Source organism: Eucalyptus grandis, chromosome 2, assembly GCF_016545825.1.
Source record: "Eucalyptus grandis isolate ANBG69807.140 chromosome 2, ASM1654582v1, whole genome shotgun sequence".
Classification (NCBI taxonomy): Eukaryota; Viridiplantae; Streptophyta; class Magnoliopsida; order Myrtales; family Myrtaceae; genus Eucalyptus; species Eucalyptus grandis.
Window position 1 is genome coordinate 38,523,240 of NC_052613.1, and position 12,725 is coordinate 38,535,964.

Consider the following 12,725-nt stretch of genomic DNA (forward strand, 5'->3'; position numbering starts at 1 on the left):
TTTGCCCAAATACTGAAACTAATTTTTTTTTCTTCCAAAACTATCTTCACAAATTCTTCAAATTTTCAATTTTGTCCTTGGTTAAATTTTATTTATTAAAAAAAAAAAAAGACAACCCTAGTAAGGGTTTGGTTCATTTTCAAAAAAAAAAAAAAATATATATATATATATATATATACCTAAAAGCCCATTGCAAAAGTTTTTTTTTTTTTTTACCAAACATACATTCAAGTCAAAGTCCAATTGTAAAAAGTTTTACTAAATACTTTGCATTATACTGCAAAGTTAAACCAAATGCACTCTTAATAGGTTTCAAATTAGGCTCTCTCTTGGTGATCTCCTTGGGCGAAAGGTTTCGAGCTGTTGTTATTCGCTCCTACCAAATTGGTAGCGGAGTCGATAGTCTGCTCTGATGTTTGGGTGTTTGGTGGATGAAATTGGGCGTAAGGGCGATGGGCATTGTGGTGTAACAATGCAAGCCTGATGGCAAGACTTCATATCTTGATATAAAAAGAAACCTAAATTAAGAGCAATATATTCTAGTTAACATATAACTCATTGGCTTAAGTTTTTAAGTGAAGGTGAGTCCAACTGAATGAGTTAATAGGGTCCGATTTATGGTCCCTCTTCTTGATCTCTGGGCAAAGGTATCGAGTTTCTACTATTTGCCTCAACAAAAGAAAATAGGAAAAAAAAATTATCTTTAGACCTCAAGGTGAAGCAAGGAAAAACAAAGTGTTGTGACAATTGATCTGTCACAATAAAAATTCGTGGACTAAGGGAATATTTGATAACCACCTTGTTTTTCTATTTTTCTGTTCTTTTGTTCTCTAGAACAGAAAAAAATAGAATTTCGTTTGGTAACGCGCCTAATATTATTCATCGGTATAGAAAAGTGGTCAAGAAATAAGTTTAGAATAGAATCAAAAAGTAAAAAAATCTACTTCTTTGTTCCCAATAATGGAAATGGAAAAAACTGTTTTTGAACATAGATTATTCTCGGAAACAAAAAATTACTAAAAGCGCCCCAAGATGATACCACTTGACCTTCCACATTACGGCATACTAACTTTTTCTCCCACATCCCGCTCTACTTCAAAACTTCATACCTTCGTATAAAAAAAAAAAAAAAAATAGAACATAAGCGGTTTTTATCCACTATTAATTTGGAGATTATAGTTATCCCCTCTCTTAAGTCATCAACGTATAAGGGCACTTATGTAAATGTATCACTCGAAAAATAAAGCTTTCCAAAGGGGTGAATTGAACTTTTGTTTAAAAAAAGGGGTTCTTTATCATTCTAGGACAAAAGAATAAATGGCTCAGAATTGAAGGAATGTAAAGTATAAATATTGGAATTTCAAGTGTGGGAATGGAGGAAGTAAAGTAGGAAATTTGCAAACGAAGTAGCGTTTTGTCATTGATTGGGCGAAAGCTTACGAAGAGCACGATTATAACTCTCCAATTACGTTATTGACAAGCTCCCCTGTGATTACGGGGCTTGACTCCTCATTTTTGCTACCGCTAAAATAACAACAAATTCCTCCTAAGCATGACGTTAAAGTGCTTCGTCGAGGCCTCATGCTGACCTCGGCATCCTTCGAACGTAAAACAACCGTGAGGTAGAGCTCGAGATAGGGCTTGAAAAGGATATCGTCTCACCGAGAGAAGCGGGGCATATGGGCGATACGCCAAAATAGAGAATGTCGTCTAGCAGTCCAACTCATTAAAGGACAGGACACGACATCCCCTATTGGTTAGCAACAATCCCTGTTTTGGTGAGGTTACTTGTAACCGGACACCGAGGATCTGAGGCAGGCCCCTCATTTTTGCTACCACTAAGAACAACAACAGATGAACACCAAACAATCAAAACTTCAAGAACGTGCATTCTTATTTGAAGAAGGGAACTCTCTCTAGAGCATCCTTGTGTTGGCATCGCCGAGAGCGCCCTCGCTCAAGTATTTGTCAGCTAGCTATACTGGACTCTCTTCGCATTCTCTGGTTCCTGCACAAGCATGTTCCGCGCTCGAGGAGCATCTAGAGGGTCATCTTGGGCAGCTCGCGTGTAGGGGCCCCTCCTTTGAGTTCACGAGCTTCTCGATGTTTTCGACTCCGACACCGCAGATCAGCTTTTCCTTACTTCGTCATCCAAGACATGAGCATGAAGGGCATCAAAAAAGTCTGCAAGCAAGCTCGTGAATGATGGCATCCCCCTCAAAATGGTTTGATAGAATTACTGAAAACTTTCTTTCACTCAAGACATGCATCGGTTTCTCAAGTCGGTTTTTGAATTTCCGCATTCTCAAAAGAGAATTTTTCCCTAATCACCGTGTTAATTTCAATTATTACAAGAGAAAACGATTCCCATCGGAAACTCCTATGTTTATACTTACGAATAGATTGGTTGGGGAAGTTGTTGACGAGTTTGACAATGTCTTGGTCGGGAACATTGTAGGCCCTAAAGATACCTTCGCAAGCACCAATGCGGTCTTCGTTAGTTGGTGCCCAAAGGGAAGTTCTCCATACGACCGTCACAGATAAGAGGGTCATAGGCATACGATGTGGATGTTAGAAGATGCCCTAAAGCTGCTAAGGATTATGTTATTTTAATTAATAATTTATCCATTTAATTAATTAATTAAAGCTTCATGCATGTGCACGAATTCGTGCACATGCACGAAACGTAATGGCCGATTTGCTGACCATTATGCACGACATGGATGGTCAGGCAACCGCCGACCATCATGCCAAGATCGTGCATGAGCGGTTGCTCATGCACGATGGTCGTGCATGAGCAACCGCTCATGCACGATCGTATAATATGGATGATCAGCAACGGTTGCTGATCGTCCATCGATTAGCAACCGTTGCTGGTCATTTTAATATAAAAAGGCAATTGAGGATGAGAGAAAGAGGTGCTGTTGAAAAACAAAGAAAAGTTAGTGTGGTTTTGGTTTTGTTCGAGAGAAACACAAGCGAGATATCAATGATGCTTTGCTGAAAATAGAAAGCAAATAGTGTGCGTGTTCTTGTGTCTTTGAGACACAAGAAAGAAGATCATTATCTCGTTCGGGCCGTGGCTATAATACATTGAGGATACGTTGGATCATTTCCACGTGATTGCTAGCACAATCGAAGTGGAGAATATCCGGGTTCTCTCTTCCGTTCGACGTTCGTTGTTGGTGTGTCTAAACTAGAGGTCCGACGCTTGTGGGACTCGAATTGTAGAACAACTTAACCGACTCGTTTCAAAGCGCGCTTCGAGAGGTATTTCGTTTAACTCCCTTTTATGTTTAGATTTTGATTAAAACGCACGAACAACGCCTAAGGAAAATCATGTGTAATATTTATCTTTGTTTCCGCTGCGTTTATTTTGTTGATTTTTCTTATACATGATTCATGAATCCCCAACAAGTGGTATCGAGCCAACCTTAGGCGTTTTCGTGCGTTTAATTGATTTATAGTTCAAATATATTTTTGCATTCTAATGGCCAATTTACTTTTGTTAAGAGAATTGGTTCTCTTGCTCTTATGTGGCCTATAGAAGTTGATTGATTTATGTGATAAATTTAATCAACAAAGCAAAAATTAGAACTAAATCAATTTTGAATCAAAAATCCGTAACTTGTTATACTTGATGTTTATATTTTGCAAATGATATGCAGAATTTTATGCATGCCTTCCAGAGCTTTAAATTTTGAATTTATGGCTCGTAAGGAAGGGTGGTGATCATGGAAAAATCCCTAATTGTTGTGATTGTTGTATGGATGAATGTATGATGATTACAGGTATTCTTTTTGGGGATGAAATTATTAAATGGAGGCTGCGTCCTTCCTTTTATTTTACTTTAATTTTTCTTGATATGTAATTTTAGTATAGTTTAGTATTTCAATTGTTGATGTAAATACTACAAGAGAGGAGGAGCCATTGGAGGAGCCATTAAACCGGTGAGCTCTTTGGGCCCGGTCTTTGAAGAGTTCAAAGATTGAAGAAAAAGTGAAGAGCAGGTCCATATTATTAAAACATTAAAATGGCTAAATGGGTCTCTTTGGCTCGAGACCCATTGAACCATAATTCCATGATCACCACATAAGATAGATATTATGTGATATCTATTTATTTATTGTGTTTATGGTATCGTGCATGTTAAACCGGTTAATGTGCAAAGTGAGACCGTTAATAACGACCCAAATCTCCTTACAAAGAATATTAAGTCGAAACGGGTTTCGGACTCGTGGCCTTCCATCGTCGTGGTTTGATCCAATATTATAGTGGTTAATTAACCGGTTATGGATACATAGGGGTTAATTACCATTTATAATATTGGACCACTCCATTATGCATATGATGCTGTGGGGTTGGAGCCAAATGATTTCCAATAACTGTTAGGTGAGGGAATTATTTGTGTTTTCAATACTTGCATGAAACGATGGGCTAGACTTAACTATGGTCATGATGCCAATAACTGTTAGGTGAGGCTTTCATGGTCTAGAGGCCGAAGTTATGATTGGGACTCGCATATGATGCGTTGAACAAGCTGGTTCACTCACTAAGTTCATAGGACACCAATAACTGTTAGGTGAGGTGGACTTTGGGCTAGTGGGACTCCAATCCCCACTAGTAATCTTTACCCAACAAAGATTATCGCTTCCCATCTTAAGGAGTATGGGATTCGAATATAAATTTAGTGGGAGGATCTATTTCATTTAAAGGCCAAAATGAAATAGTTACTTTGAAAGATACAACGGCTAACAATTTATTTTCTGCAACAGATATATTATTACTCGAAAATGGTGACCACAAACCCACTTGCTTCTATACTTGACAAGAATTGTTTGACTGGACCCAATTTCACTGACAAGAGGAATTTGAGAATTGTTCTCAATTCAGAAAAAATTGGGTATGTGCTTGATGAAAAGATGCCAACCTCCTTTCCCGAGGGTGGGACCCAAGAGGAGCGTGTCACTTATGATAAGTGGCGTGATGATGACTTAAAAGTTAGGTCATATATGCTTGCTTCTATGAATAATGAATTACAAAAGAAGTATGAATCTATGGAAGATGCTTTGGGTCGATCATTTTGCACTTAAAGGAATACTTTGATGAGAATGGTCGAACTTCTAGATATGAGATATCTAAGGCATTGTACCGTATGAGGATGGCTGAAGGATCATCTCGTTAATGATCATGCTTTGAAAATGATCTGGCACATTGAAGAATTGGCTAGGCTGAATCTTGTTATGGACAATGAGTTAGCTGTGGATTTGATCCTCCAATCTTTACCCGATTCCTTCTCTCGGTTTTGTCCAAAACTTCCACATGCATAAGATGGAGAAAACTCTTGCCGAGTTACATAGCATGTTGGTAGTTTATGAGAAGGAAATGCATAACACGAGGCCAAATGTAGTGGCTATGGCTAAAGCTTCTTCTTCAAAGGGTAAGACCGTTTTAAAGAAGAATAAATGGAAGAGGCCTCGCCAAACCCGTTGTGCAACCAAAACCCATGATTGATAAAGGGAAATGTCATTACCGTGGTGTCAAAGGGCACCGGAGGAGGAACCGCAAGAGGTACCTCGCGAGCTTGAAGGTCAAGCCCAAGAACCGACCTTATGAAGGTATGGTGTCTATGCTTATTGAAACCAATCTTATGGTTAGTGCTGAATCCAGCTCATGGGTTCTAGATTCTCGCTGCAACTTCACATATTTGTATGTCTTTGCAGAATCTGGAAATAAGCAGGATGCTAAGGCAAAATGAGATTGTCCTGACGTTTGCCAATGGAGCAAGAGTTGCTGCATTAGCTATAGGGACTTTTCGTTTATGTTTGCCTTTTGGACATGTATTGGTTTTAAAGAACTGTTTGCATTATAAGAATGTTTGTTAGGAACATCATCTCTCGTACCTCGTTTGGGTAAAGAGAATTATGAATTTTCTTTTGCTGATGATGTATGTTCTATTTATCATAATAGAATATGTGTTGGTTCTAGCTTATTAACCAACAATCTTTATACCATTACAATGTCCGGTAATGCGATTACCAATGCCAATAAGCAAAATAGAATTGATATAAATGCCATAACTAATAAACACCCTAGAGACGGTCCAAATAAAAAGTATGTTTGGCATCTCCGATTAGGTCATATTGGAGAAGACAAATTAACAAGTTGAGTAATGATGGATACATTGATCCTTTAAATTTTGAGTCATACTCGACTTGTGAGGCATGTCTTCTAGGAAAATGACCAAAGCGCCTTTTGTGGGACAAAGTGCGCGAGCCGACATATTAGAATTAATACATACAAATGTATGTGGACCAATTAATGAAACTGCTAGAGGTGGTTATAATTACTTCATTACCTTCACCGATGATCGATCACGGTATGGTTATTTATACCTCATGAAGTATAAATCTGAATCCTTTGAAAAGTTCAAGGAATTCAAGGCTGAAGTTGAGAAACAAACGGAAAATGTATTAAGGCTCTTCGATCGATCGAGGAGGTGAATACCTTAGTACCGAATTCCTAGACTATCTTAAAGAGAATGGCATTTTATCACAATGGACACCTCCTGGAACTCCAGAACATAATGGTGTATCTGAACGGAGAAATCGTACTTTATTAGATATGGTACGATCTATGATGAGTTACACCGATTTGCCAATATCCCTTTGGGGATATACCCTTGAGACAGCTGTATATATACTGAATAGAGTGCCGTCCAAATCTGTTCCAACTACGCCCTATGAGATATTGCATAGTAGGAAACCCAGTCTTAATCATATTAAGATTTGGGGTTGTCCAAATTTTCGTGAAAAAGCTAAAAATGGAAAAATTGGAGGCAAGATCTCGAACAAGGTCGCTTCATTGGATATCCAAAGGAAACTCTTGGATATTATTTCTATTTTCATTCAAACCAAAGAATTTTGGTATGCAAGCACGCTTCTTTTTTGGAGAATCAGCTTCATCCAAGAAAGTGGTGTCAAGGCGGAAAATAGTCTTATAAGAATAAAATAATGAAGTGCCAAACAACCGAGTTCAGATACCAATCTCTGATTCAATGGGAGCTTCCGATACACAACCTCTTAGGAGAAGTGCGAGAACGTCTCGCCCACCTGCTCGTTATAGACACTCGGTTGATCATATTGAACCATTATTCATTGTGAATGATAGTGATCAACCCGGTGATCCTAAAACCTATGAGGAGGCGATGTTGGACATCGATTATGGTAAATGGCTAGAGGCCATGAAATCCGAAATGGATTCAATGTATTCCAATGAGGTTTGGACCTTGACTAACCCGCTTTGATGGTATTGTACCAATTGGCTGTAAATGGATCTTCAAGAGGAAGATGAATGTTGAAGGTCAAATTGGAATTTACAAAGCACGGCTGGTGGCGAAAGGATATCGTCAAAAGAAGGAATTGATTATGACGAAACTTTCTCACCAGTGGCCATGCTAAAATCCATTCGGATTATGTTGGCTATAGCTGCACACCTTGATTATGAGATATTCCGGATGGATGTCAAAACGGCTTTTCTAAATGGTTTTCTCGATGAGGACATCTATATGGAACAGCCACGTGGTTTTGAATCCAATAGTGAAAAACAGAAGGTGTGTAAGCTTAAGAGATCCATTTATGGACTCAAACAAGCCTCAGTTGGAACATTCGTTTTGATGAGGTAGTCAAATCGTTTGGCTTCATCAAAAATCCGGATGAACCTTGTGTATATAAGAAGATCGGAGTGCAATTGCATTTCTGGTTTTGTATGTCGATGATATACTTTTGATTAGAAATGATGTACCAATGATATCATCGATAAAACTATTCTTGTCACAGAAATTCTCCATGAAAGATTTAGGAGAGGCAACCTACATTTTAGGTATCAAGATCTATAGAGATAGATCAAGACAATTGATTGGCCTCTCACAATCTACGTACATAGACAAAGTGTTAACACGGTTTAACATGCAATGTTCCAAGAGAGGATTATTGCCTTTTAGGCAAGGGATCCGTCTTTCTAAGGAGATGTGTCCCAACACTCCCGAAGAAAGAGAGCGGATGGCAAAGATACCATATGCATCCGCTATTGGAAGCATAATGTATGCTATGCTATGTACTAGACCCGATATTGCGCATGCTGTAAGTATTACCAGCGGATATCACCGATCCAGAGAAGAGCACTGGATAGCAATCGATAATATTCTTAAGTACTTGCGAAGGACTAAAGATTTATTCTTGATATATGGAGAAGGAGAATTTAAAGTTGTAGCTTATATTGATTCCGATTTTCAATCGGATCCTAATGATTATAAGTCTACATCTCGGGTTTGTCTTTACATTCAATGGTGGTGCAGTTAGTTGGAAAAGTTCCAAACAAAGCATAACTGCCGATTCCACCACTCGAGACAGTATGTAGCAGCTTCAAGCAGCAAAGGAAGCCGCTGGATGAAGAAGTTTATTTCGAACTTGGAGTCGTTCCTTCAATTGAGCAACCGATCACATTGTTTTGTGACAACAATGGGGCGATAGCTCAAGCTAAGGAACCAAGGTCTCACCAAGTCCAAGCATATTGAGAGACGCTTCCATCTCATCGAGAAATTGTTGGGAGAGGTGATATCGCCTTGCAGAAAATTGCCTCGGCAGAAAACGTGGCATCCCTTCACTAAGGCCTTACCTCAATCTTCTTTTTGAAAGACATATTGACAAAATGGGTTTGAGGTACCGCAAGTTGGCTTTAGTGCAAGTGAGAAATTGTTAGATGTATACCCTAAAGTTGCTATGTAATAGTTACATATTAGGGATTTCAGTTGTACTTTCATTATTATTATTTAATTAATGGCAATGACGTATTCATTCATTTGTCCAATTATTTTATATTGATGAATGATTCCATAAGATCAGTTGCAACTAGACCTATTCTTGAGACGTCAAGAATATATGTGACGGGTTCATAGTTAGACTGAATCTTTAAATTGTTCCCGGTCGATGGATTATTAAGTGGATATTAATAATCCCGTGGAGACCGGTGTGTTCTTAACTTCGCCATTAAGTATTGGATACTTAAGGGAATGATGAGTCACATGTCATTGGGTATTATGATGCCTGAGTTAGAACACAGGTGTTTGTATTAGACAAATTCACTGAACGTGACGCATATGGAACGATTAGCAACATGGAAGCTTTTAGCGTGGTCAATGTCTAATTGTTCATGCTTTGGTCTTGTGTAAATAATCCTTAGACCTGAGGCACAATGTTAACTTGTGTATCGAACAACTATGGTTCACGGGTGCATATAATGCCGGGTCGTCGATCCGTCTTTATACTTGATGGTCATAGTTTGTTCATATACGAAGTTACACGTGTGCACAATATGGAATCTGTCTCCTTGTTATATGCAAGGTATGATAATGATGTCCTATGCGATCTAATTGTGACACTGCATTGAAATCCTCGGCCGGGGTTGTAACCGAGAATAAATTGTTTATGTCTCGAATAAAATGCATGTCAATTAGATTTGTGCATATGATCGAATTAATGATTTGACAAATATTCCATGGTCTTTGTTTGATCGGGACATAGTAAGACAGAGGGATTGAATTACACTATAGCCAAAGCTGACAGGTTCATTATGTCTTAAAGCATTCACACTATCTGGGTAGCCATGACATATTGCTAGATGTCAATCGTGGCTTGTAGGACCTAAAAGATTAATCGGGACAATTAATTCTTTTGGAAGTACTAATGTGTTAGTACAAGTCTTACTACCAACTTAGTGATGAACCTAGGGATGTCACACACCATAAACAACTAGGATGACGTGGAACAAGAGAGAAATATTATTGCAAATGTGTTTGCAATTACTGCAATCGAATTGAGTCGATTTGAAATTAAATTAAATTAGATTTAATTTAATTTGTATTATAGTCACGAGCCTACTTGCATATGATGCACACGCATGCCCAAAGTGGATATATGTTAACATACCAAACAAGTTAGCTTTAGTGCAAGTGGGAGATTGTTAGAAGATGCCCTAAAGCTGCTAAGGATTATGTTATTTTAATTAATAATTTATCCATTTAATTAATTAATTAAAGCTTCATGCACATGCACGAAGCGTAATGGTCAGCGGTTGCTGACCATTATGCACGGCATGGATGGTCGCAACCGCTGACCATCATGCCAAGATCGTGCATGAGCGGTTGCTCATGCACGATCGTATAATATGGATGATCAGCAACGGTTGCTGATCGTCCATCGATTAGCAACCGTTGCTGGTCATTTTAATATAAAAAGGCAATTGAGGATGAGAGAAAGAGGTGCTGTTGAAAAACAAAGAAAAAGTTAGTGTGGTTTTGGTTTTGTTCGAGAGAAACACAAGCGAGATATCAATGATGCTTTGCTGAAAATAGAAAGCAAATAGTGTGCGTGTTCTTGTGTCTTTGAGACACAAGAAAGAAGATCATTATCTCGTTCGGGCCGTGGCTATAATACATTGAGGATACGTTGGATCATTTCCACGTGATTGCTAGCACAATCGAAGTGGAGAATATCCGAAGGTTCTCTCTTCCGTTCGACGTTCGTTGTTGGTGTGTCTAAACTAGAGGTCCGACGCTTGTGGGACTCGAATTGTAGAACAACTTAACCGACTCGTTTCAAAGCGCGCTTCGAGAGGTATTTCGTTTAACTCCCTTTTATGTTTAGATTTTTGATTAAAACGCACGAACAACGCCTAAGGAAAATCATGTGTAATATTTATCTTTGTTTCCGCTGCGTTTATTTTGTTGATTTTTCTTATACATGATTCATGAATCCCCAACAGTGGAGACATCATTGTCACCGGTGACGATGATGGGGACTCGGGGGTTCTCCTTGCTGTACATACCGGGGAGCTGGACGATGTTCATGAGAATATCGTTCGCCCTCTTGTTGGTCACGGTGTATTGAGTAATCCCACTGAGCCTACCGGCACCGGCATCGACATCGTAGATGAAGAGGCAGCACATCTTGCCCTTCTTGATGATATTAGCCGCCTCGCAATACCTTTGCCTGATCAATTTTGTGGGCTCACCGGTGTTTCCACTTTCCAGTTCTCCGGCGCGTATCATAATGGGCCTGATATTGCACAATCAAGCAATTAGTTGATAAAAGCAGAAGCACGAGTTCTCTTTATAGGTTAGCTTGCCCTTTTAATCCTTCCAAAACGTCTCATAAGTTCTTGAAGGACTCACTTGATTCCCATCTTGGCAAAGACAAGTTCACACTGGAAAAATTTGCCCTGACCTTTGCCTCCCCAGATACCCAAAATCAAAGGAACCTGAAACGGAATGACAATGACCCAGATTGAACATCGAAAAGCAAATTACTCCTCGTCGTCATCAGAATTAAGGAACTTCGGCTACTAACCCTGATGTTAGGCACGGCCATGAAGTTTTTGGTGATGTGAAGTACAAGCTTGTCCATGAAAGCAGGAGCGATGTAGAAACCATGCATGCTGTTGTCCAAGTTGCATCTGAAACCCAAGACGAATTTGCAGCATGAGCACAAGTCACGCGGATCATCTCGTAATAGGAAACAGCGAGCACTTGTCTCGGACTGTAAACATGTTTTTACACTTACCCGTCCTCGTCGGTCCGCTTCTCCTCATTAATTTCAGTGACAGCCTTTGAACTTCCGGATGAAACCTTTTGGTGGGTGAAATAGGAGTTTGGACTGTTCGCCTGCATGGGTGACGAGCAGAGGTTAAACACAACTTTCAGTTCAGTCTTCCGAAATCTAAAAAACCCAAAAGGCGAAATCACGAGCATGGTCCAGTGAAGAACAATGCATGAGAAAAAAAATGTGAACTTCAAAACAAATGTATGTTCGACAGCATATAATCTCTTTCTTACTGACAGCCACTTGCTTCCAGAATTGTGACAACATTGCAATGAGGGAGGGAAGCATTTTTTATGAGACAAAAAGAAAAAGTTTAGAGTAAAATTTATATTGGACCAAAAGTTAAGGGTTTTTTATGATTAAAATATATATATATATATATATATGGTATAATTTGGACGACTAGAGTTCTTTTGAACTTGTGGCTTTGTGTTCAATGCCCTACCCTCCAATAAGGAATGAGCCTGCCATTTTTCTTATAAAATGTCCTGAGATTTTCATGGCCTCTTCTGATGAATGTCAATGTGAGACCATAGGCAAATTGTAATGAGTGAAAACACTATTCATCCACTAGATACTGGGCTCTCTGAACTACCTGACTAACGTGTTGTGTGCTCTTTAGGGCTTTTCTTTTGTTTCAACGTCCACGAGGGCGCCTGAGTAAGTGAAAATGGTGAAGACGACAGGCTAATTTTGCATATGACATCAACTTGCTAGAACCCAATAACGATCTCTAGTTTTTCCTTCAATTTCGAGGCAAAAGATAATCTAAAGAGCTTCGAGGGGAGGAAAACAAAGATCATGAGATTGCATTCAAATCATGCACATAATGGATAATTATAGGCTAAAAACTTCGAAATGACAGAAGTGCCCGGCAGTTGTAATATACCTTGAGCATTGAGTTGCCGCGAGATCCCAGCGGAGAATGGGATTTAGATGGTGATCTCCAAGATCTAGGTGGTGATCCCGGAGATACCGACCGAAATCTCTCCAATCCTGGAGACCAAGATTCTTCGCGACTTGGACTTGGAGATATGCTACTGCGAATTTTAGAAGCGTCTATAGGTC

General features: G+C 39.1%; 1 pseudogene; it reads right to left on the reverse strand.

Moving 5' to 3' along the window:
• Nucleotides 1-1,771: 1,771 nt before the first annotated feature.
• Nucleotides 1,772-12,725, reverse strand: LOC120290958 (annotated as a pseudogene).